The following is a 26,947-nucleotide window of genomic DNA, read 5'->3' on the forward strand; positions in this document are numbered from 1 at the left end:
TTGCTTACTTCACTGCACTGTCCAGTTCCTTTGAAAAATGAGGGACTAACTCTATGTACCTCATGGGGGCTCTTGCGAGGATAAAACTGAGTAATTTAAAGAAAGCATCTAGCAATGTCTGGCATACAGAAACATTCAAAATACATGAAAACATTCAAAATCTTCTTAGTATAATATCAATACAAATAATGATGTTTTTACTCTTTCTAAATTAATTTAGAGAGAACACATTGTGATTGTTCTGTAAAGTGTGCACATAATAGAGTTTTTCTTAGAGGGCCTCATTACACGAGAAGGCTCACTTGCTCACATAATTATGGAGCCGACATGTCAAGTAAGCCACGCACAAGGCATGAGCAGGACTTCTTGTTGCATGATCAAGATCTTTACCTAAGAATTCCTCCAATACAAACACAGAACCCAGAAGGAAATAAGCTTGTGGTCAAAATTAAAGTTTAAAGAGAAGTAAATTATATGTCATTAATGGTAATGAAGTCCACTGATGTTCCATCTCTACCTCCAACAAATTAGGCATGAAGCTCAGCCTCTCTGGTCTTCCTTTCTTAATCTATATAACAGCTTAAGACTGAACTCTACAATCAAACTGCCAGAGATTGTATCCCGGATCCACTGCCAACCAACTGTAGGATTTGACTTGATAAACTCCCCAAGCATCAGTTTCCTTATATGTAAAATAGGGACAGCAACACATATAGTGGTTGAGAGGATTATATGAGATGTTTATAAAGGGCTTACCCCAGTAGCAAGCACATTAAAAGTGCTTAACAAATATTTTGACTGTCACCATTCTCTAACTCCATCACTGCAGTCGTTGAAAACCCAGGGCCACATTTCATTTATCTTTATACATCTATATCCCAACACATTTCACATATACATAGTGCATGTTCAGTGGATATTTGTTGACTTGCATTCTAGAAGGTCACAGAAAACCCAGTGGAGTCTTTAAGTGATCATGTAAAGGTTATCTGGAAAACCCTTTGCAGTTAATTTGTCCTGGGCTCTTGGTAAAACATGGCTTCTATGGTAGGAAGAGGGGAAAAGTCTATATTTTAAATGGTTTCATGGACTGCCAAGAACTGTTATAAAACAATATTTTGATGAGTTATACAGTAAATGAATCAGAAACATATGAGATTAATTTCCCTGAAAATACATGTGGGTTTAAAAATGAAAGGAAAGGAATGTTGGCATAATGTGCTATGCCAAACCCAAAATGTTAGAAAAATATTTTATGATATTAGGATGCACAAATCCTAAAAGCAGCTCAATTTGCTCATCTTTCAGTGGCCTGCTCCCAATGTACCTGTTGTGTCTGGTCCTCTACAGTGAGAATAAGTAAAACCTAAACAAGAAATTTAAAAGCCATGGTATAAGACAAGGAGCCAGAAGTTCCAAGTCTTGGGCCTGGTTCTGCCATTGGCTAGCTGTGGAAGTCTAGATTAATCACTTAATCTTCCTGGGCTTCAGCTCAGGAAAACAGTCCATGACTTGCAGACCTCACAGGATTGTTGAGAGTGCTGTTAGAATGGGAGTTCAGAAAGCAGTGATAAGCCCAGGATGACAGAGACCAGAACAAAAAAGTAAGATGCTACCCTCAAGAGGAGGCAAGTATCCAGATGAGCCCATACCCCTGTGTCAAAGTGAAGCAGGTATGCACAAGATGTACACATGGCCAACTGTGGAGGAATCTTCAGCAAAAGTTAAGCAGAGTATCCATGGTGGATTATAGTTCTTGTTCATCAATATCCTCAACCCCATTGTATTCTCTGCCTTCTACCACATCTAAGGTGCAAAACCCCAACTCTATATGTAGGTGGCTGGACACCTCAGAAGTATGGTCGGCAACATCAGCTGGAACCACAGGGATCTTTTTCTACTCCTCTGTTTTGCGGCTGATTTTCATTGTGCTAATTCCAAACTCATCATTCAGGTCTAACCCTTCTACGAAAATCACTATCCTCTTATTTATAGAAAATCTGGGACCAACTAGCATTAGTTAACCAATATTATTCTCATCTGTATATTTACTTCTTTCCATACCCATTGGTATCAGTTATCTGTTTCAATGCAACAAATTACCCCAAAACTTAGAAGATTAAAACAACAAGCATTTATCTCATAGAGTTTCAAGGACAGAAATCCAGGACTGACTTAGTTGGACGATATTGGACATGGGTAGACAGGGTCTACCATGGCGTTGCAGTCAAGCTATCAACTGGAACCACATTTAGGTGAAGCCTTGACAGGGCAGAGGGAGCCTCTTCCAAGCTCTCTCATGTGGTTGTTGGTTGGGCTATTGACCTCTGGTTTTCACAATGTAGGCCTCTCCCTAGGTTGTCTGAGTATTCTCATGAAATGGTAGCTGGATTTCCCCAAAGTGTTATGGACTGAATTGTGTCCCCTCAAAAACTTATACTGAAGCCCTAACTTCCAACATGAATATATTTTGAGATACAGCCTTTAAAAATGTAACTGAGGTTGAACTGGACTATAAAAGTAAAGCTGCAATCCAATATGACTACTGTCCTTATAAGAAGAGGAAGAAGCACTAGCATGCCTGTCCTAACAAACAAAGTGATGAGAGAGAGTACACCTAAGAGGGATGCTACAGCATTTTATAAACTAATCATGGAAATAATATATTACAACTTCTACCACATACTACTGGCCACACAGATTGACATTCGTGTAATTTTAATGGGGGCTACACTAGGGAGTTAGTACTAAGATGTGGAAATCATTTGGGCCATCTTAGAGACTGGCTTCCACAACATCTGCACTCTCAACAAGATGTGAGCTCCAGCCACCCCGCTCATTTGAGAGGTTGATCCCATCACTTCTTGCCTCCTCTTAGCTATTTTCTCAGAAGCAGTCACCCACCTGCTTCTGAACATGTGCTCACTCTCTGTCTCTACTGACTCTCCACTTTCACTTTACAATATCCTTGTACTTGACCCACTATAGGCAGATCTTATGGGGCTCAGGAGATTACCATAACTAAGACTGCCATTTTTTTTTCAAAGAAAATAGACCTCATTAACTCTTTAACAAATTTTAAGGCTTATGACACTTATGAAAGAAAACAATTTTGCTCCCCTGTCCACAAGTGATTGAAGCCATAAGTGAACTAAGTTTAACTAGGTAGGGGTGGACAAGACAGAGGTCAGCCATATCTGAAATGACTTGGTGCTAATCTCATTCCAATAAAGGCATTTGTATAGGGCAGTGACAAACCTGCCTGATGAAATCAAACCTTTTGCAAAGAATAAACATTAAGTAAACAAAGAGAAGTAAGGTGACTTGGATGCGGGGCATGAATCAAATAATATGGATGTGCTATTTCAGTTCTTCATATCTTTCATTTATTCCAGTCTGCAAACACAGAGCCCAGAGTATCTGAAGAGCTAAAGAGATGATATCCCTTATTTCTCTCATATTCTTATGAATGTTTGTGATTAACACCTCATTACCAAAGGTAGTCTGTGCAGACTTAAAATGCCTGATTTCCCCATTCCAATAAATAAAAAGTTATCTAATAGTTTCTCCTACTATAGCATTCCAACTCCATCACCAGTACTTTCTTCTTTAGTTTGAACTAGATAAATTGCTTTGCATGTAGAATGCCCCCTTCCAGCATTTCTCAATAAAACAAATACTGTAGAGCCCATCAAAGTCCAAATATTCTTTATTAACTCATGCCATATTATTAATAGCTCTGTTTCTTTCTTATCTACAATGGTGTGTCAATGAAGTATATGATCAGTGGCATTTTTCACACAAAAAAATACATTCACTTAGCCAAATAGAAGTTTTAATCTTTGCACAAAACAAGAAGGTAGGTATACTGTGCTTGATGGCTGATTCACTGGCTTTATTATTTCATCAAGGACACTTGGTCCATGGCCATTCTGCTTCATCATTCTGTATGTGGCTTATGTTTTCATGCTTATCTCACTGAGGTTGCAAAAGGGCTGAAAATGACTGCTTTGCCTCCAACATTGCATCAGTCTTTCAAAAAGAAATAAGACAGGCAAAGGACAAAAGGTATGGACCATATGAGCCTAAGCTCTGTATAAGTTTTACGAAGTGATTTCTGGTTACATTTCATTGACCAGAACTCATTGCCATTACCACAAATTACCATTGCCAATCAGGGCCACCCACAAAGGAGGATGGTGTTTTATTTGTTTTGTTTTTATTTGATTTTAGATGTAAACATTTTCACTCTGAATGAAAATCAGGAGTCTGTTGGTGTCAACAAAAGAGAAGACAGATAGTGAGCAATTGTCCCACAGTTTCTACTTCAAAGAATGCAAAACAAAATAGTGACTATTTGTATTGTGTCAACTCAGCTAAGCAGGAGCTCTGTTTCATAGAATCGCCTTACTTTTGAGGGTCTGGATTAGGGTGGGCCATGACAGAATTTTGAGCCAAGTTTGAAGGCAAAAGTAAAGCTTCAGCCATATTTTTATTTTATTTTATTTTACTTTTTTATTTAATTTTAATTTTTTTATTTTATTTTATTTTATTTTATTTTAAGTTCTGGGATACATGTGCTGAACGTGCAGGTTTGTTACATAGGTAATCATGTCCATGGTGGTTTGCTGCACCTATCAATCTGTCATCTAGCTTTTAAGCCCAATATGCATTAGATATTTGTCCTAATGTTCCCCCTCCCCTTGCCCTCCACCCCCCGACAGGACCCAGTGTGTCATCACTATTCCTCTCCCTGTGTCCATGTGTTCTCATTGTTCAACTCCTACTTACGAGTGAGAACAAGTGGTGTTCGGTTTTCTGTTCCTGTGTTAGTTTGCTGAGGATGATGGTTTCCAGCTTCATTCATGTCCCTGCAAAGGACATGAATTCATTCTTTTTTATGGCTGCATAGTATTCTATGGTGTATATGTGCCACGTTTTCTTTATCCAGTCTATCAATGATAAGCATTTGGGTTGGTTCCAAGTCTTTGCTATTGTAAATAGTGCTGCAATAAACTTACATGTGCATGTGTCATTATAGTAGAATGATTTATGATCCTTTGGGGCTATACCCAGTAATGGGATTGCTGGTCAGGGCAGTGTCAGTTGTCACTGGTTTGCTTGCTTCCCTTGTTACCATGGAGCAATAGCTGGGCCCACAGATCCTCTTTCCTCTCTGCCCTGCTGAATTCAGTCCCAGCACCAGACACAGAAGCAACAGTATGCGTAAACTGTATGGCCAGTTTACCCAATTACCTAACATCACATTTCAATGACAAACACTATATTCTGTGTTATTTCTAGTAGTTCATTTTATAATGAAGAAACTAACAATGACAAATTAATTCCTGATGTTGAAGCAGATTGAATGTTTCTTACTAAAATTAAAAAAATATAGGCTGGGTGTGGTGGCTTACGCCTGTAATGCCAGCACTTTGGGAGGCCGAGGCGGGCAGATCACAAGGTCAGGAGTTCAAGACCAGCCTGACCAACACGGTGAAAACCTGTCTTTATTTAGAAATACAAAAATTAGCTGGATATGGTGGCATGCACCTGTAATCCCAGCTACTCAGGAGGCTGAGGCAGGAGAATCACTTGAACCCAGGAGGTGGAGGTTGCAGTGAGCCGAGATCGTGCCACTGCACTCCAGCCTGGGCAACAGAGCAGGACTCTGTCAAAAAAAAAAAATCTATATCTGTATCTATATCTGCTGATACTTAGTCAGCATGGAAAAGAACAAAGAGCATAGTTAGTGCAGTCAGGGAATTGTTGGTTTATATCCCAAATCTGCAATATTGTAAAAGTTTGACCTTGTGCAATGCATCCTCTTGAAGATCTGATTTTCTTATTTGTATGGCAGAGCTAATTGTACACATACCTTTCAGAGTTCTTGTGACATTTACTAATAATACATATAAAAGGCCCAGCATTCTATTTAGTAAAAAATAGATGTTCCGATAAGTGATGGCTGTGAATGCAGGGCACTTTCCATTATACCAGGAGAAAATTAATAAAAATACATTTTTAACGTTGTGACAGAAAGAGTAATACTCCATAAATGTAGGAAACAAACAATTAATTGTATTAGATGATAACGGCATGATAAAAGCAGAACATTACCTAAAGATTAATAGTTTAAGAAAGAAAATTTCTCTTTCTCTCTTTCTCTCTCCCCTCTCCCTTACCCATCCACCCACAACTACCACTATTCTAATTATCCCAGTGTGGGAGTTTAACGACTATATTGCAGCTTTTCATTTAAGGCCATTTAATTGCCTTAAAGTTGTTTTTAAAAATCTTTAAAATCAATTAATAAACAGACAAATATCTTAGTGAAAAATAAGCAAACTAAATGAAAAAACTCTCAGAAAAACAGTAATACTAGAATTACATATTAAAATATGTTCATTCTGGGCAGGAAATATAAAAGATGAGCCTGGAACACCTCGTAGTGCCAGCAAATAAAAACAAATGCTCGGAAGGAAGGAAGGAAGGAAGGAAGGAAAGAAGGAACGGAGTTAGGGAGGGAAGGAGGGAGGGATGGAGGGAGGGAGGAAAAAAGGAAGGAAGGGAGTTAGGAAAGGAAGGAGGGAAGGAAGGAGGGAGGGAGGGAGGGAGGGAGGGAGGGAGGGAGGAAGGAAGGAAGGAAGGAAGGAAGGAAGGAAGGAAGGAAGGAAGGAAGGGAGGGAAGGAGGAAGTTAGCTGAGGTCATATTAACATGACATAAGAGCCAACTGAAAGAGCTCCCAAAAGCCAAAGTTGAAACAATTTGAGCAAAATATTATAAAATAGAATCAAATAATACAAAGTATAGAATAAATATCCATGAGGCCATACTGATACAAATATATAAATGAATGAATAAATAAATAAATGTATAATAGACAAATCCCTCTTTCAGAAGAACTCCAAATAATTTATGTAGATACCTAGTTCTCAGGTAGATGAAGGGTAACTTCTCTCTCCCTAAGTGTGGGGCTATTCATAGTGAATTCGTCCCAGTGAGTACAGTATGGAAATGGAGAAAAACAGAGTAACTTCATAGTGCAGAAACTGACTAACATTACCTCTCCCAGGCAAACATGGTTAACACCAGCATTTATAAGTCATGTTGACAGCATGTGCCCTGGATATACTCTGATGAAAATAGTACTTCACCTCTCTTGTTGTGCACATAATCTCAATATAATAAGAAAAACACCAGGCAAATCCCAATGAAGAGATATTCTACAAATATCTGACGAATATGCCTCAAAAGTGTCAGGGTCATCAAAAACAACAAAAGTCTGAGATGAGGAAAACTTTAGTGAGGAGGACACTAAGGAGACATGACTACAGAGAGTAATATGGTGTCTTGGACAGAAAGTGGGCCCTGGGTAAAAACTAAGAACATCTGATAAAAGCATGGGCTTTAGTTAATAATAATGTATCAATGGTGGTTCATTAGTTTTAACAACTGTACCATACTAATGTCAGATGTTAATAATAGGAGACATAGGTGTCTGGGAATTCTCTATTTTCAAATTTTTTCTGTAAATCTAAAATTGTTCTAAAATAAAAAAGCATGTTTTTAAAAGATATTCATTCTCATTGTGCTAAGTAAATAGTTTTTTTAAAGTTACAATTTTTCCCATATTATACTGGCAAAAGGTTTTTAAAGGTACAGAAACTTAGTGTTAATAGACAATGGATACTTAGTATAAATTCACACAATTTTTCTAGAGAGCATTTTGCATTAATAGTTCAATGAGGCATACACATTGATTCAGACATCTCATTTCCAAGATTTATTCCTGTGATGCTTAACATGCAAGTAAGAAAATACATAAGAATGTTTCTTGCAGTTAAAGGTTTATCAATTTGATAGTCATTAAATGAGGAATAGTCCATCCATATATCCAATATTGTATAGCCATTAAAATTATGCATTTGGAAATACTATATCTATATCACAGTTTTTATGAAAATTATAATGTGATTCTCTTGTGAAAATACATGCACACACACACAGGCATCTGCATATATAGAGAGGGTAGTTAGTGGAAAAATATTAGGGGTAGATAGTGGAAAAAAGTGGACAATTAGATTATTATTATTATGTTTTTTTTTAGTTAATTTTATGAAATATTACAAATCTAATTTTAATGTTATAGTTTCTGTTTGTTTTTTAATTTTTAGATTCTAAAGGAATATCTTATCCTGGTGAATCAGTCAGTAATCATGAACTTCCTTTTGCCTCTCAAGTTTATACCCAGAGTTAAAGCCTCCTAGATCCAGCCCCACACTCAGAGTACAGCTTTTTGGATTTTTTCTTTTTTTTTTTTTTTTTTTGAGATGGAGTCTCACTCTGTTGCCCAGGCTGGAGTGCAGTGGTGCAATCTCGGCTCACTGCAACCTCTGCCTCCCCAGTTCAAGCGATTCTCCTGCCTCAGCCTCCCAAGTAGCTGGGATTACAGGTGCCCACCACCACACCTGGCTAATTTTTATATTTTTAGTAGACACAGAGTTTCACCATGTTGGCCAGGCTGATCTCGAACTCCTGACCTCAAGTGATCTGCCTGCCTTGGCCTCCCAAAGTGCTGGAATTACAGGCGTGAGCAACCACCACACTCAGCCTAGCTTTTTGGGTCTTAAGCTGATTGGGGAACAAATGAATGCAAATACAAACAGGAGAAAACTAGTATTAAGTGGTTGAACAATTTGGACCAAGGTCACACTGTTGGTGAGTAGACTCATCAGGATTCATGTACTGATCTGTTTAATTTCGAACCCAGCTTTACAACCACCCGACGTTGTTCCGGAAACAGACAGGCTGTAATTGCCTGTACTTGTTCAAGTCTCTGCTATGTCCTAGCTGTGTGAATGTTGAGGAACTTAAGTAATCTCTCAGATCTTCACTTTCATCATCTGTAAAACTGAGGAGGCCAGGCACAGTGGCTCACGCCTGTAATCCCAGCACTTTAGGAGGATGAGGCAGGTGGATCATTTGAGGTCAGGAGTTCGAGACCAGCCTGGCCAACATATAGTGAAACCCCGTCTGTACTAAAAATCCAAAATTAGCCAGGCGTAGTGGTACATGCCTGTAATCCCAGCTACTCAGGAGGCTGAGGCAGGAGAATCACTTGAACCGGGGGAGGCGGAGGTTGCAGTGAGCCAAGATTGTGCCATTGCACTCCAGCCTGGGTGACAGGGCAAGACTCGGTCAAAAAAAAAAAAAAAAAAAAAAACCCGAGGTAACAACACCTACTTTCCAAAATCATGCAAGAAGAAAATACTGCCAGAATTTAGAATAGGTGCCTAATAAATACTTTTTGAATAAGTACATGAACAAATGTAGGAACAATAAATGCTACCTAAACAGAGTGTGACAACTAGTTGGTCAACACACTAGTGATATAAAAGGTTCCTAATTATGAAACATCTTTTACAGGGATTATTCACCGTAAGATCTAGCACTCTACACATTTTGCTCACTGCTAAGTGGTCCTTTCTTATCAGTTTAATCTCCCTCTAAAATGTTCATTCTGTCTCAAATGCATATTGTAAACTATTTAAAAAGTTGGATTTTCTTCCTTGGGAAAGACACTATTTCTTCTACTTGCCAAATAATACATATATTATATGGGTAGTTAAAACAAACATTTTTTAAATTTTATTAAAGGAGTTTTACTGATTTCATAACTGAAATATAAGATATTAACAATAAAGATGTTTTGACAGTAAGAGTCTGTCAATATTATATCTAGAAGTATACATAAATCTAACATAAAATATCTAGAAAGTCCAGAAAAAATAATGACAGCAAAACTACAGTCCAAACACTCACGTGTCTCATCAGCTGACTGAATATGATACATATTAAGAGAATGTCTGAAAGTTAGTTATTTTCTCACTTTTTTAAGGCCAGTATCTGTCAATTACTCAGATGCAGCATGAGTAAATGCATAAAGATTAGTCTTTTTCATCAATTTAAAAATTATGAGAAAATAAAATTTTTAATTCAATAGGGTCTCTAAAGATCTATTTCTTAAAACTAAATATAACCTGCTTTTAAAAAGGAACACAAAGATGTGAAACAAGAAAATGAATTAAAATTCCGTAACATTTAAACTTTCCTAAGTGAAAACTTTTCACAGGCCTGATAGTGAGGGATGAGCTGGAACTCTGTGGTGGGAAGAGTGCTGGGGGTTTATCTACAATGACGATGGTTAAAATCCGAGACCTTCTTGACCTGTTCAGTGGTGGGTTTACATTGAAACTGTTATAAATTATTACAGAGGTGAAGCCAAGCCAAACAGTCCAACATAAATATATCTGCAGACATACTGGCTACTATATATTCTAAACACTGTCGGTAAATGAATAAACAGAGCTTTCTAAATCATTTAAGAAAATATATTTATTCATAAAATCAATAATTTTCAGTTTTCAGTTTGAGCCTCCTAAAAAATGAGAGACCTATTACAACTAATTTTTTGGAATCTGTAAATATCATGGATTCCCAAGCTGCTCCCTTCCTGCGATAATGGCCAGAACCTCACACTTCTCTAAGTGATGTGTGAATGTTTTTCAGTTTGGATACTTGACTAATCTCTACCTGTTGAAATTGTTCCACTGCATTACACAAGTTAAATATTTGAGCTCCACAATTTCAACAGACTGACTCTGCATCTGTATAAAGGGACAAAGAAGTATAATATGACAGTCTGATTTTCCTAGGGTTGTTGGGATAGCAGCAAGCCTGCTGCTGGCTTGCCCATATGGGTGAATCATAGCCAACCAGGGTAGACCAAATTTTGTGGTCTGGTTTTATTTGCCTAGTCATATAACTCAGGGCTTTAAGTCTGCACATTGTTGACCAAAACATTAATTGTGGCAAAATAGTTTGTGTCTGTACTGAAAGAGTAATACCAGGGTAACCCACATGTAGTGACTATGAATTAGTTAAAAAAAAAAAAAGGAGGAAAAAAAGGCATGAGGCTGTGTTTTGTTGCAGGGGAAAGCGCCTAACCTCTGAAGCTAAAGTCATTGGGAGGTCTCATGTTGAAGACAGCTCCAATAGAGAGGAGGTTGTTTTATGGGAGGGAGGAGGGGCTGCCGGTTAACGCAATAGGTGCTTTTCTGGATAGTATTTATTTTCTCTTTGTGTTCCAGTATTAATCAATGTAAGTGTCTTTCTGTGTCATTTGAGTTTCCCTATCTATTAAACACAGCCAGCTGGTGATAATCTGCAGTCCACTTTTCCTAAGGGAAGTTTGCCTTCACTGGCCCCTTTACTGATTGGTAAATTGATAGGTTGATTTTGATATAATCAATGAATGTTAGACACAGGGGAGAAAACCAAATCTCAAAATGTCAAACTGAATGTCACAAAATATGGAAGATTTCTAGGGAAAATATAAAAAGAGATCTCCTGAGGCAAACATATGGGTTCAGGATGAAGGTCTCAGCACAAGGATGAAAGTGAACGCTATTTTTTTCTTCCTGCCTTAAGCGTTATTCAGAATACCCACTTTGAAGATAGGCTACAGAAAAAACATGCCTCAGACCCTATGTGTTGGTCCCATACTATCCAGGCAGCCATCAAGAGAACATCAGTATACTAGTTTAGGTTTCTTTGAGTAAGGGAGGGCTGTTTTTCCTTTTAAACGGCCCCAGGACTCCGAAGAGTGATACAGTTTCCCAGGGCCCTGGCAATGGTAACAACTGGTGGTGGAAACCCAAGAGCTGCTGGGTAATGAGGATGGACCTCCAGACCCTGAATGTCTATCTCACCTACGGCTCTTTAGGGCAAGCTAATTGGGTTCTAATTGTATTAGTTTCCTAGTGTTGTTACAACAAACTACCAGCAACTCTTAAAACAAAAGATGTTTATTGTCTTGAAGTGCTGGAGGCCAGAAGGCTGAATCCCAGGTTAGCAGAGTTGGTTGGTTCCTACTGAGGGCATTGCAGAGTCTGTTCCATGCCACTTTCCTAGTTTCTGGTGATGGTTGGCCATCTTTGCCATTCTTTGGCTCGCAGCTGAAACCCTGCAATCTCTGTCTCCATTGCCACATGGCAATCTTTTTACAGTATGATTCTCTCCTCTTCTTCTAATGACACCAAATGTATCAGAGTAGGCTCACCCCATTCTAGTATGACTTCCTCTTAACTAATTACACTGGCAATGACCCTATTTCCAAATAAGGCTGCATTCTGAGTTACTAGGGGTAGGACTTCAGCATATCTTTTGGGGAGGGATAAAATGCAATTAATAACATTGATCAATTCATATATTATGTTTCTTTCAGTCTATAAAAATACTTCAACCTTAAATGCTAGTAATACTTTCAAACAAAATGTAGTCCCATGTTCTGTAACACCCTTTCAGGAGATCTGTAAGGCCAAAACTATTTTTGTAGTACTATTAAGTTATTTGACCTTTTTATTCTCAGTTTTGGGCAACTATACAGTAATCCTTTTCAAATTCTTTATAATGTGTAATAATGTCATCATTCTGACGGCTAATGGAATGTGCATTTGTGTATTATATTGTCTAGAATTTTCTGATATAGTGCTGCAGAATAAATTTGTACATTTTCAGAGATAACTAGATTTATTCCTAGAACCTCTACTGTGCTCCTATTAGCTGTACTTGGTTGTAACTGCTAAAATCATTGTAATCTCACTATTGTCAAAAAAATCATTTGTTGAAAATTCCAAAATTTTTCTTATAATTACACAAAACACAACAAGAAATAGTACGCATTTGTGTACTTACTTACACTTGTATTTGAAGATAAATCCTTTGCTTAAAAAGGGAGATTAAAAGATTTTTTCAATCCACATCTAAACATTCTGAAAAAAGTTAAAATGAGTTTTCAGTGTTCTCTGACCAATGCAAGAGAGGAATCTACACCAAAGAAACTGAGAAAACTATAATATAAAAAAATTATGTTTAAAAAACTAAAATAAAAAGCGATACTATAACAAAAAGTATTTTACTTTATTGTGTCTTAAGCCACACATGCTTCTTTAATAGTATTATGGTGCCAGTTAAATTGAGGTGCCATTTAGAGATCAATCATTCAGAATTTAAGAAAACCAAATATTTTAAATGAATGCACAACGAGCTCCTTATGCCAACAACTGTCTGTTACAGTTTTTCAAACTAACATGAAAAAGCCGAGCCAGGTGCAGTGATGTGTGCCTGTGGTCCCACCTACTCTACCTGGAAGGATCCACTTAAGCCCAGGAGATCGAGACCAGTCTGGCAACACAGCAAGACCTCATCTCAGAAACAGACAAACAAACAAACAAAGCTATTGATGCATCTTATAGGATAAATTATATATTGCATTGGCTAAAGGAGGACACTCAATAACTAAGAGCTTAATAAAACCATGTAGAGTTGACATTTACAAAATGCCTGCTGAATGAAAAGTCAGTAAAATAAATCACAGCACCACCACTTTCACAAGTTACAGTAACTTGTGAAATTAAAGATGTAGCTGCAAATATGAAAACTGAGTTAGTCCGGGAATGGTGGCTCACACCTGTAATCCCAGCCCTTTGGAATGCCAAGGCAGGCGGATCACCTGAGGTCAGGGGTTTGAGACCAGCCTGGGCAACACGGTGAAACCCCGCCTCTATTAAAAATACAAAAATTAGTTGGGCCTCGTGGCGTGTGCCTATAATTCCAGTTACTCGGGAGGCTGAGGCAGGAGAATCCCCTGAGCCCGGGTGGCAGAGGTTGCAGTGAGCTGAGATCAAGCCACTGCACTCTAGCCTGGGTGACAGAGTGAGACTCTGTCTCAAAATAAAATAAAATATAAAATAAATTAAAACTGAGTGAATATCTTTATTATATGTTTGAGTAGCAATTTTTCACCATTATATATTTGCAAGAAATTTTAAAAGAGGAAAAGAAGCCAGTGTCACTTAAGAATAACCTAGAAAAAGCACTAAAACATTAATTTTATTAAATCTCAATTTTTGATTATAAGCCACGTTTTAATATTTTGTGTGGTAAAAGGTGAAGTATTCATAAAACACTCTGGCTACAGAACGAAGTCTGATGGTTGTCTCCAGGACAAACACTGCTGCAGTTATTTGAGTTGCAAGCTCAACTGCTGCTTTTTTGGTTTTGGTTTTGTTTTTCAAAGACTGTCATTTTTATTTGAAATAAAAACTGACAAACTATATTTAATCAAACTTGGGTATTTGGCAGACATTTTCCTGAAAGTGAATGAAGTGAAGCTGTCAAATCAAGGCAAACAAATGACGGTATTTGTTGTTGATAATAAAATCAAGCTTTCGAGTCAAAATTCGAATTTTGGAAACCCTGTATCCTCCACCATGAGATTGGCAGCTTCTAAATACTCACAGACTTTTCTGATGAGGTTGGTGGTGATATTAACAAATATAAATCTTAGTGTTAATTTAGAAAATCTGAATAATTCAAATAACCAACTTTTTCAAGTATTGAACAATATTACAAAGTCTAACATGGGTAAAAGATCCATTCAAAAATCAAGATAAACAATGGCTTTTAGTATAATCGAAAATCAAAAGTTTATCAATATCATTTCAGATTACACACTAATCTTTTACAAATTTTCCTTGGCAAGTTTGATATAGTACAAAAGAAGAACATCAATAACTATTTGAAAAGCTGATTATAAGTTCAACTATGTGTGTGTGTTTGCATGAGAGAGATTGAATTTTCTACATGTATTTCAACCAAAACAATTTATTACACTGACTGAATGCAGAAGCAGATAGGAGAGGAGCTGTCTTCTATTAAATCAAGTATTACAAATGTTTGCAATGAAAAAAATAAAGTAAAAGGCTTGCAAAAATATAAAACGATGATTTTTAATAGAACTATGATCGTACTCGTTGGTTTTAAATGTGTTAATAAACTTTCAAAAACTCTCACTTCTGGTATATAATAAATAAAGATAAAAAACATCTTTTTGAGGTCCTCAATATGTTTTAAAGCTAAAAGGAATCTTGAGATCAAACAGTTTGAGAGTTGTGGATCTGAAAATCATTGATAATCCTTTTATGCTCCTTTCCCCTGCTCTTTGAATCCAGCTTGCTTCAAGTTAGGTTCATATTCTTTATTTCAAGATCATAGCTGGAAGTCCCTCTCCCATATGTGGGAGAACCGTTCTCTCACTCTCCAGAATGCTTGATTAGAAGGTAATGGGAAGTAGAGGAAAAGAACAGATGGGATAAGAGGAGCAGGGAGGGGAGCAAAGAGAGAAGACTGGCACAGTAAGCATACTCTCCTTCTCACCCTAATTCTCTCCTCCACAATCCAGACACAATAGGGCTAGTATCTGCCATGGCATGGAGCTTCCAGGACCCAGACCCAGCACTAAGGCAACATTTATTTTCACCCATTGATGCTATCTATGTTCTACTTGCTCTTAAATATTTTAAATGTTATTCTGGCATGTGGCATCATTAGGAGGATTAATTACCACAGCATACGTAAAGTGCTAGCACAGTGCCTGGTGCATAAATATACTCAGCGAATGTTACATATTATTATCACCATGATTTCTTCACCTCATTTTTATGTCTCTGTCTTCCTTGACCTATCTCTTGTGTCATGACTGTATTTTACCCTATCTTTTCACACTGGGGCACTACCAGTCCTGAATTATGCAATGAAGACTGAAAACAACTTCAGCATATTCCAAAACAGTGGTTTCCTTTGAGATGCAACCCAACACCTTTCAAAGGAGCCCAACAAAGTGTTCGGGGCATATGCATACCTTCTAAGCATTGGCTTTTGTTGCCCTTTGCCAATTGCAAAAGGAAAAAGAGCAAACTTGCAAAAATATCCCCAAGAGACTACTTGGTATTTGAACCTGGCTCAAGGCAAAAACTATGAAAAGCCCTGTGTGAAAATCGGTCTTTGGTGAGAGACTTCTGGCCAGCAAAGACTGCCTCAATACTCTTCATAAAGCAAACAAGCCTCTGAAAACCTGGCCACTCACTACTGAAGCAACTCAAATTCCAACACTAGGAATTTGACTTATTACTAATACAATTTCCTTCATGAGCAGATGTTGGACACAGAGAATATCCCAACCAGGGCAATTCAGATTCCCAATCCTTCCTATTTTACTTAAGCTGTAGGTGTATTTACACAAAAGTTTGGGCAGCATTAAACCACAGCTAGTCAGAGAGGTCCTGGATGCTCAGGAGTAAGTCATCCTTCCCCACTTGAAAGGCATCTTTTGCCCAAGAATCAGCCAAAGGAGTTTCCGGTTCATTTGGAATCCAGGTCTTCAGCACAACATGGCTTTTTGCTTTTTAAATTTTTTTTCCCTACCTGTTCAACCAACAAGCAAGCTGAGACATTAAGTATTTTTCCACGGTTCTCCACAAATGCAAAATGTTGCTTCTGCTCGCATATAAATGAGGCCTTACCGTTTACAAAGAGCTCTCTTACCTGTTTCTTTATTTCATCTTCACAGGAGCCCCTGAAAGTGAGGTGGATGAAGGTTCCAGTTTCCATAGGGTAAAATAAAAACAACTGAATTTGGAGTCAAAAGAACTGACCTTAAGTGCAGCTCTACTGTTAACTAGCTGTGTGGTCTTATATCAATTAGGATTTAGGTCAACTCTGAGAGACAAAAAATAAATCTAAAATAATAGTGTCTCAGATGAAATAGAAGTCTCTTTATTTCTAATATAACAGAGTCCAGAAGTAAGCTATCAAAGATAAGGTAAGAATGATCATAAGGGATCCAGCTCCTCACATTTTCTTAGATAATATCTTAGCAGAGATGTGGAAGGGATTTTGTTAAAGAGCATTTGTATTTTAATTCACAGGATATTTGCACCACTATTATACTGATCCTCAACATGCAGCCTCCACCTCGTGTCTTAAGATAGTTGCTTGGATTCCAGGCCACCCTGCCCACATTCCAACCATCAGAAAGGAAGAAGAGTGTGTAGGGCAGCTGTTCTCTGTGTCACCACATCCACCTGCCACTTACAAAATTTTCCCTAGAACTTGGCCATGTGACCACAACTAACTTCAAGAAAGGCTGGGTCTTATTTCAGGCATGTGCCCAGCTAAAAATCACAAGTCGTATAATAAAGAATAATGAAAAAAATGGGTTTTGAGAGACAACCAACAAGCTCTGCTACAATCTCAAGGAAGTTGCATGACCTTGCTGGGCCTATTTCTTCATCTGTGAATACATGAATTTTAACCCCACAGCCTCGACTGGGGCTGAGGCTGGCCTGACTGATCACCAGCTTTGGGACAGATGGTGCCTGAATCAGGGACTTTATTCTTTTAATATGTGAGCTTCTGAGACACAAAGTACAGATTCAACTAGAACCCGGGCAGGAGAGTGGAGGTCCAAATGCTAAGCACTGAGTCAGGAAAAGAGGTATTTTTGGATGGGATGGAGATGGAATAAAAGTAAGCACTAAGAAGGTAAAATCAAACCACAGGTAATGTGAGGAGTTCAGAAAGAGAAGAAAGGACCAAAGTTATTGCCTCGAACTGCAGACGTTTAGTAGCATTGAATATTTGTTTGTAATGGATGTTTGTTTACAGACGTATGTTTCTCAAAGAATCAACCCAGTGTTAAAGTCCAGGGTCAGTGCAGGCAATGACAAAGATTAAATGAAAATGTCTGCAAAAACATCTCGTGAACTGTAAAGTGGCACTCACATGTAACAAAAGTAGTATTATTAATAACTAATGCTATCTTACCTTTTTTGCAATTTTAAGTGAAGGCAGTACCTTACAAAATCTCAAGTGCCCCAAATGATTGTTTCTGATGATGAGAAATATTTTTCAGGTGCTCTCCCACACCAACCAAGAGAGTCAGCGCTGGACTGGAATTGAGGAAACCCGATTTCCTGACACAGCTCCACAACTTACTATATCTGTGGCCTTTCTAAGTTATTTAGGCAAACTGAGCCTCAGTGTACCCAGCTATAAAATGAAGTAATGTGTGCTTATCTCAAAAGATAACCTTCAACATAGATCCTGGATCCACATGTTAAATAAATATTAACAGAGTAATGTCTATGTGTCATGTATTTTGCTAGAAGCCCCTATGCAAACATAAAATGGTATGAGGTAGTGATTAGGAGTGTAGATATGACGGCAGGGTGCCCTAAATCCTAGCTCTGCCATTTGCTAGGTGTCTGATATTGGCCAAGTTCCCTAACCTCACTTTGCTGCAGTTTTCCCATCGGCAAAAGAATGATAAGAATGTATACTGCATAGAACTGTCATGAAAGTGAAATGGGTCAATGCATGTAAAGTGCTTAGAACAGTACCTGGCATGTACCAGGTGTTCAATACATATTATCTAGTATTATTATTAAGGTAATTGTTGTTGTCACAATAAAAGCAATTATCTAGCCTGCATGCATGTCATTCTTACCCTTGGCTCCACCACCATATAGATCTTTCAGTGGATGTAATTTGGGGGCAACTATTACTTGCCAGGCAGACAAGGACTTGGGTATCCATCATTTATTTCTTACAAGTAACACCGGAATTGTCGTTGTTGTTATCAGAAGAAACTGATGCTTTGTCTAAGCTCACATCTGGGATCTGAACCAGGCCTCTCTGACTGTAATAATTTTGTTCTTTCTACCTCAACCTATTTTATTTCCCTACCTGATCTTTGCTGATTATTTGTTTTTCTGCCTCGCTGATTAGAAGGAAAGTTCTATTAATAGGAATTATGATTAGTTGACCGGTAGGTGTTATCTATAGGATAAGGCCAGGCTCTTGAACATAACATTGAGTGCCTCTGTGGTCTGATTCTTGCCTATCTCTCCAATCTTTTCTCTTTTCCTCACTCTCTCCCACCACTCTGTCATCTATATACTCCCTTTGCCTCATTGAGCTCTTCACTGCTCTTCAAAAGACTCCTCCCCTCCTGTAACCAGATTTTTTTCTGACCTTGCCATCTATTTTGCCTTTAATGCTCACCTTTTCTTCTGTTCATCCTGTCTGATAACTCAGGCTCCTTTAAGACCCATGTCAGAAAGGAAACATCATGAATTACAGAGGCAAGGTGCAACAAGCAATGACTTCGTAGAAACCCATTCCAGCTAAGTATTAAGGAATAAAATAAAGATGGTTTATTGATAGCTTCTCTATACCCTATAGAAGGAGGGTAGGATTTCCATTCCTGCCTTTCCTACAATGTGTAAGCCTTCCCCCAAAATTTCCAGCTGAAGTCTCATTCTTCAAATATTTATTGACCCTGGACTCTGTTTTAGCTTAAACTAGAAAGAGCTGACTCTCTAGAGGGGCAGTGAATACTGACCACATCCCTAAAAATGTGCAATTATTCCTCTCCCCAAATATAGTTTGGGCATTTATCAAGAAATTTGCATTTGGAACCATAGCCATAGATATGATTGAATACAGCAATTCAAATCATTATAAATCAATGCTGCCAAAGATCTTCTATGCATCCTACTTCCTACTTTCAGCTCAGTTTTCTCAAATTGTTCTTGAAAGCATTAAGTGCAACTGCAGTGGATCTCTTTGGGCTCAGCTACATATTTCTGCCACAAATATGATGTTCTACTTTGTCACAAGTTAATTCCGAATAACCACATGTAGCTGACCTCATGCCTGCTCTGGGAAAATGGGACAATTGGGTTTGGTGCCTTTGCATTATGTGTCTTGGAAGTGAAATAGACAAGTGAAGGTAGTTTTGCTAGTCCTTTTGACAAAGGATGTCTCTTTGAACTTTTGAAGAACAATTTTAAAGATCCCACATTAGAGTAATATTTCAGCAGAGTTATAGAAGGGACTTTGTGAAAAATCATTTGTACTTTAATTTAAGGAATACTTGCACCACTAGACACAGAAACAGGGTCTTAGTAAAATGTAAGCTTCATTGGTGCTACAGAAAGATCACAAGGATGGAGCTAGACCTGAAGATAAATTCCAGCTTTGCAACATGCTATGCAGCTTTGGGCAAGTACCTAAACTCCATTAAGCCTGAGTTCAATCAGCTGTAACCTGAGAATAGTAATAATTTCTGGCATTTGTAGGTGTTAGAGAAGCTGTAATTATTCAAAGACATTATCTAAGCTACTTGCCTTGGAAACCAGAGCCTTAGAGATAACTGAACATACAAGTATAAGGAACTATGACAGAGAGAAGAGAGCCTGTACTGTGAATGGCAGATAGTCTAGCCAAGGCTGAGTTGGACCTCAAATCCTGGATCTAGGCCCCTGCTCTGAAAGCCAAGTGATCTGGTCTATGACAGCCCTAGAGGTGATCACTTTATGAGAAACACACTGAAACATACAGAAGATGGAGGAAGTCAACAGAATGCTACTGTAACTAGAAATCTGATCTTGAACCATATCTCAAAACTGTGCTGTAAAAGAGAACCTATTTTGAAAATATCCGCATTGGTAGATACTTCAAAACTTCAATTGGGTTCTAGGTAGGTGCTGGAGAAAGCTAAAATATCTTCTCAAGAAAATGGGAAAGTGTGTGCGTGTGTATGTGTGTGTTTCTCCAGGTAGATACGTGGTCCGGTCTAAGACTGAAGGAGTAGATCTCAAAGAAGAAACCACTAGGATAATGAAAGGAAACAAGGATACCTAAAGCTCAGTTTAATGTTATTTGCTCTGCCCTAAAGTTCCAGTATCTCAAAACTTCAGGGAAGATCTCATGCCTACTCTTGCCTTATATATGTTGGACATTTTTTGTGTGTTTATGAAGAAAAGAGGTTGATTTTCCTAGATCAATGGCTGAGAAGATGTGAAGGAACAACTAGAAGATCCAAAGTGGGGAAATTTAGCAAATTAGAACCAAAGGTAATCCTATGAATGTAAACCTGCCCTCTCTGCCTCAGCATGAACTCACAGAAATATTAGAAACAGCATTAAACTTTAAATGAAGCATAAAGTGGGAGGCTGAAACAATCTTATCTAGATTCTAAGGGGTAGATGTAAGTGTAAAACCTTAATCAGGAAAAAAATGTATTCCAGGAATTCAATTATTTAAAATCTTCATGATGAATGCCTACTTTCTGCCATCACTCTCCTTAGGAAGCTAAGTCCTAATCAGAATTTTACTTAGGTGAGTAGAAAGTCAGAATCATAGAAATGTAATAATCTTGGGAAAAGGTAACCTCTAAGATATCTTCTATATGTTTATAAAATGGGAATGACTTCGGGACTTTGGCAATTTAAGAATGACCTACACGACTTCTAGTTGACCAAGATTCCCTGTCTTCCAGGCAGTGCTAGAACAAATTGGCCAGGTCCTTATTTACATTCTCTTGGATGTACTAACTACACATATTCAGACCAACCTCAGATGGTATGTTTTCTCTCCTAGAGTTTATTAGTATCATTGCCTGTGATTCAACCTTATTGGGCAGGTGTAGCCTAGTCTTCGTTAGGTCCAGAGCTACCTCAAAATTGACTAACCTCTTGAGGCATTTCCACTCTGTTATTTTAGATTGGTTCTTTTAGGGCTAATTTCCTCCATCATGTACTGACTTTGTAGTTGAGCCTTCAGAAGGTAATCTTGTGTTCCTTGTTCCCAAGTCCTTAGAAGACAACTTGCTATAGCTTTGAGGATGGAAAATAAGTGTAATAAACTTGGCACCTAGTTGATGTTAATTCCCTCTTTTACCTTGGGGTATAGAAGACCTTTGCAATCTATTTATGAACAAGTATTTAATAAGGGTTGGCAGAGAGTAGTGAGTTAATTACAGTGGCTGCTACATAAAACGTATTGGCAAAGTGAGTTGAGAACTTTTATGCATTTTTTTGTAGAACACTAATAATGTGGATATAACTTGGTTTGATTGAGAGGAATGCAAAGGATATTGATTATAATGGCAGCATATCTATGCAAAAGGTTTTAGATTCCAAACTTATCTCGAATTTAAAGGCTTGAGTTAGTACGAACCTATGGAAATAAAGACTTGTTAAAACTACTCACACCACCAATATAATGTATTCCTATCATATATTTACCTTTACATTTGTAAAATCCTTGAAGTGAGAAACTGTGTTTATTCCTAGTATTCAGCAGTGCCTGCTACACAGTGATATTGAATAGGTGTTTCTGATGTGTGTGTTGAATGCACAACTGATCTTTCCATTTAAAAAAATCACCTTGTCAATGGAACAATGAAATCCACTTTATTTTATTACTATGTAAATATTCATCCCTCTTGCTGCATTTCTTTCTAGTGGCCATTATTTATCATCTTTCAGTTTGAATCTTTTGTAAAATAATGAGGAAATAAGATGTGGTTGGCATGGGTAGAGGTTTATCTTTTGGGTTGAGGTTTTTAAATTTGTTTTATTTGGGGAGATCTATTTGAGATTTTAATACTAATGTATTTTCTAATTGTTAAAACAACCCCAGCAAAGGTAGTATACAAAACACAAAATAAGTGTAGACATTTGCCTAAGACAAAATTCTACGGAACTCAGGGAATCTCTGCTTCACTCATTGTGCATGCTGATGCTACCTGAACTTCATCCATGTTCCCTGAAGAGAAAGGGCAGGGTCTTCCCATGAGTTATGGAGTAGTGCTAAGCAGCCAGCACAGAAAGGAAAACAGAAAAACAAACATCGGGTTCCTGGAAGAGTGAAAGGAAAACAAATGTGTATTGAATGTCTACTTTATGTCAGGGTTGTCCGCAGGATGCTTTTCTATGACTTGATTCAATCCTATAAGAAAGGGATTTATAATTTTCATTCTAGAGAAATATAAACTGCTTTAGTTAAAGTCACACAGCTACTAAGTGGCTGAGATTTTTATTTGGTCTGTCTGGCTCCACACTTCTATCTTTTTCTACTAAACCAGTATTTCCTATGTGTTTCTGATTCAAAAAAATCACCTGAAGCACTTGATAAAAATATACATTTTCAGGCCTCTGTCTAAGAGATCTCATCTGGGTAAGTCTGGGTTAAGTTTGTGAAATTTTAACAATCACACCACGTGGTTTTTGTGAGCAAGCGAGGTCTGAATACCCCAACTCACCATTCTACCTTCCAGAGATATCCAAAGTGTCAAAATACACAAGAGCTTCAAAATATCCCCAAGAGAGACAAAGCGCTAAAAGACTTTAAATATCCCCACCATCATCTCCCTTCCCCTTCATCCTGTCATCTCTCCATTTCATTTTATGAACAGTAGACATATATTCACAGCATGTACCCTCAGCTTAAAGCACGCCTTTCAACAGATTTATCCCACCAAGCCTCTCCTATATGAAAATTATGAAATCTACTCTGGAAAGAGCTCAGTCTTGGTTAATCTCATTCTAGAAAGTCTGGGCAAAAAGAAAAAAAAAAAAACAAACTAGTCAAATGATTTTCCAGATTAATATGGTTTGAATGGATCTGAAAGTTCTCTCTCCTAGCTCCCTCTCTCCATTTCTCTTTTGAGTTCTTAGTGTCTATTTCTGCATCTCTGTTTCTCTGTAAGTTGTATGAATATTCTAAAATACCTGCGTCTTGCCACTAAACTTTGTATGAGTCCTCACTTATGAAGATGAGGCTTCTAGGATTCCCCCTCTATAAACAGATTATTTTTAAGAAGTCAATTCTTTTTTTTTTTTTTTTTTTTTTTTTTTTGAGGCGGAGTCTCGCTCTGTCCCCCAGGCTGGAGTGCAGTGGTGCAATCTCGGCTCACTGCAAGCTCTGCCTCCCGGGTTCACGCCATTCTCCTGCCTCAGCCTCTCCAAGTAGCTGGGACTACAGGCGCCCGCCACCGCGCCCGGCTAATTTTTTGTATTTTTAGTAGAGACGAGGTTTCACCGTGTTAGCCAGGATGGTCTCGATCTCCTGACCTCGTGATCCGCCTGTCTCAGCCTCCCAAAGTGCTGGGATTACAGGCGTGAGCCACCGCTCCCGGCCAAGAAGTCAATTCTTAAGCCAGTATTTGTAAAACATTTTCCTTGAAGTCTAATGACAGAAAAAAGTTACTTGTGCCCCTGGAAGTTGTGGAAACATAACCATAGCATCCTATAAAAAGCATGCAATTCATTTAAAGTTTTTTTAAAAAATCTTAAAATTTCATGTGAATTTGTTTTTTAAATTATGGACATAATTTAAAATTTGTCCATATTGATTTTAATATAAGAATTTTATTTTTCAATATCTATGAATTAAATATGTGTATATGTATGGACATCTATGGGTGTGTGTGTGTGTGTGTGTATAGCTTTTCTGAAGCTTTGCCATCTCTTTGTACAGATGAAAATACATAGCATTCAATCACCACCACGCATTAACACTTCAGCTTAAATAAATTTACTTGATTAGTTAACTTTCCTAAAATAATGTGACCCAAGATGGAAATTTCTTAAATAGGAAATGGAAAAGAAAAGGCCCAAGCAATGGTATGGATTTGCACATTCCCTGAGGCTGATTATCAAATGAAAGATACCTTGTTATTGACTAGTCAGTTTGAGTACAAATATTACTTCGAGTCAGATCCTGCTTCCCAATTCTCTCTCTTTCTCTCTCAACTTCAGAGTGAATAAGCCTGAATTATTTTCCAAATTGCATGTCACTTCCACATTCACTGTCATATGTGAGCTTTACATTAACTTTATAGAACTAACAAGGCAGAAATTGTTCTCTGAATCTGACAGAGAAAAAAGAAGGAACAGCAAGATTATAAAACTTACCTAGAATCACACAGATCATTCTAGTTTCCACTTCTCCATAATTTCTTCTATGACATGTCCGGTAATATCTTAGACATTTTCAGAAATATTAGACATATTCAGTAAGTTGTGGCTGAACTGAATTTATTATTCCAACATAAGATTGAGAGTGCAAAGCTTAGATTTGCAGCTCAATTCCTTCACTCTTCTTAATCTGGTGTCATCATAAAAACATAAGTTGCATTGCAAAAAATGCTGGTAATTTGATAAATAATATTTATACACTTCCTTGCAAACCAGCTTTCAGAGTAAAAATATAAAATTGTGCACTGCCCAAGTAAAAAAAAAAAAAAAAAAAAAAAAAAACCCTCCTGTGTTATCACTGAGAAATCAAGAGATTATTTTTTTAAGTTCCAAAGGGCTCAACAGAAGTCAGTATTTGTAAATATGAACCTTGTGAGCAAGCAAGGTTTGAATCTCCTGCTGCACCATTTTTGAGTAGTCCAATCTGATAAGAAGAATTCAAATTGGATTGTGATCTATCTTAAATGAAACTTTCCATTTACATCAAATGTGCTCTTTAGTCAGAATAGGGGAGAAAGTAATAAAAAAAGAGCACAGTTCCGCTCAAAGAGGCCTTGACTCTTTATCATCCATCAGGCAAGGTGAAAAGCTCACTGAAAACTCCAGTGAGATTACATTTAACATAAACTTCCTGAGCTGAATTCCATTATTGCTAAAATAACTAGAAGGGAATCATTTAAATATTTTCCTGATGCCAGTATGGGGTCTTACTCAGCTTCTGACTAACAGCATTTTGAGAAGAGTTCATCCTCCCTCGAAGTGTGGAGAATTGCTTAAGTTTTACATATAGAAAAAAAAAAACATTTTAAAAGTGTTATTTTAATTTTCTGCCTGCTAATGAAAGATATCCTGATAGAAGTGAACCACTGCTGCTTCAGACATCCAGCAATAGACATCAGTACTTCCAAGGAAGTTCATTTCATTGTTGGACATAAAATTATTTTGGAAAGATACAAGCCACAGTGAAGTGAAAAACTGTGAGAGCATACTGCAGCCCCCAGCCACAGAAAAGAAATGGGTGAGAAATTTCTCAGAGGCTTCTTGCAGTCAGGTTTGATAGGGTCATGGCAAAAACTGTTAACAGTCCAAACATCTGCTAGAAATCTCATTCATTTAAGAGAAAAGCATGCAATGAATTCTTAATTCAATCCCCGATAATTTTCACTTTCAGAATAGAGAGGAGAAGTCAGAATATTTGGGCATTATTCTTACAAAGTAATTACTGGTCATGTGGAAATGATTTAAACTTGAAAAAAAAAAGAGTGTATTATATTAAATTTCATGTAATTGAGAAAATCAACATGGTGCAGAATTGGATATAAGACAACTCTCAAAAAGACAAGACCAAAAAAATTGTGCCATTTCGTGGTATTCATTTGTTCGCTTACTCTATTACCTTATTACTATTTGATATTTATTGAACATGTACTGTATGCCAGGCTCTGTGAGGTCCTAGAGCATAAAGATAAATAATAAAGTCTCTGCCTAAAGGAGTTTGTAATATGGAAGACAAGACAAGAAAAATGAATCAAGGATTCAGGCCAGTGATGATAAGTTTAAAATGAAGGTTGCGATCTCTTAACTACTCTTTTCCTGTGTACATTACAGGATTTGGGTAAGAGTACTACATGCCACTCAGGGTCAAAGCAGAGGGAGAAAGGAAAATCACGGGCAAGTACCTCTATGGTGGTTTCCATGGGAAGAAACAGGCAATACAGAGTACGTGGGCTCAGAATTAGCGAGTCTGAATAGCTTCAGCAGGCTCTGAGGCATGGTTTCATCCCTGATTGTCTGGTACCTGGCCCTGGGGTGTTTAGGCTGGTGGATAGCATTCAGGCATGTGAAAGCCTGATAAGGAAGTAGTTGGGGGTATGGAGTTAATTAGCTGTTCAAGAAAAGAAACTGACCAGCCTCCAGCTGGGACTTCAAAACTAAATCAAGACAGAATTTTATAAAACCATGTTACACTCTTATGCCATCTCAGAGCAGCATAGATAACTCATCATAAAGTGCATGCTGTGCTGCAGTTGCTTATTACATCTCCTATATTTTCTATCTGATTAAACTAGCTCTATGAGGGCAAGGGCACCCCTAGTATCCAGCACATACAAGATGTCTGATGAATGTTTTGAATGAAACAGAAGGGCATTTAGGTTATGTTTCAAAGAATGAATAGGAGTTCCCTAAAAGCAGATGACTGGGGTAAGAAACG

The sequence above is a fragment of the Symphalangus syndactylus genome, chromosome 16, assembly GCF_028878055.3.
Source record: "Symphalangus syndactylus isolate Jambi chromosome 16, NHGRI_mSymSyn1-v2.1_pri, whole genome shotgun sequence".
NCBI lineage: Eukaryota > Metazoa > Chordata > Mammalia > Primates > Hylobatidae > Symphalangus > Symphalangus syndactylus.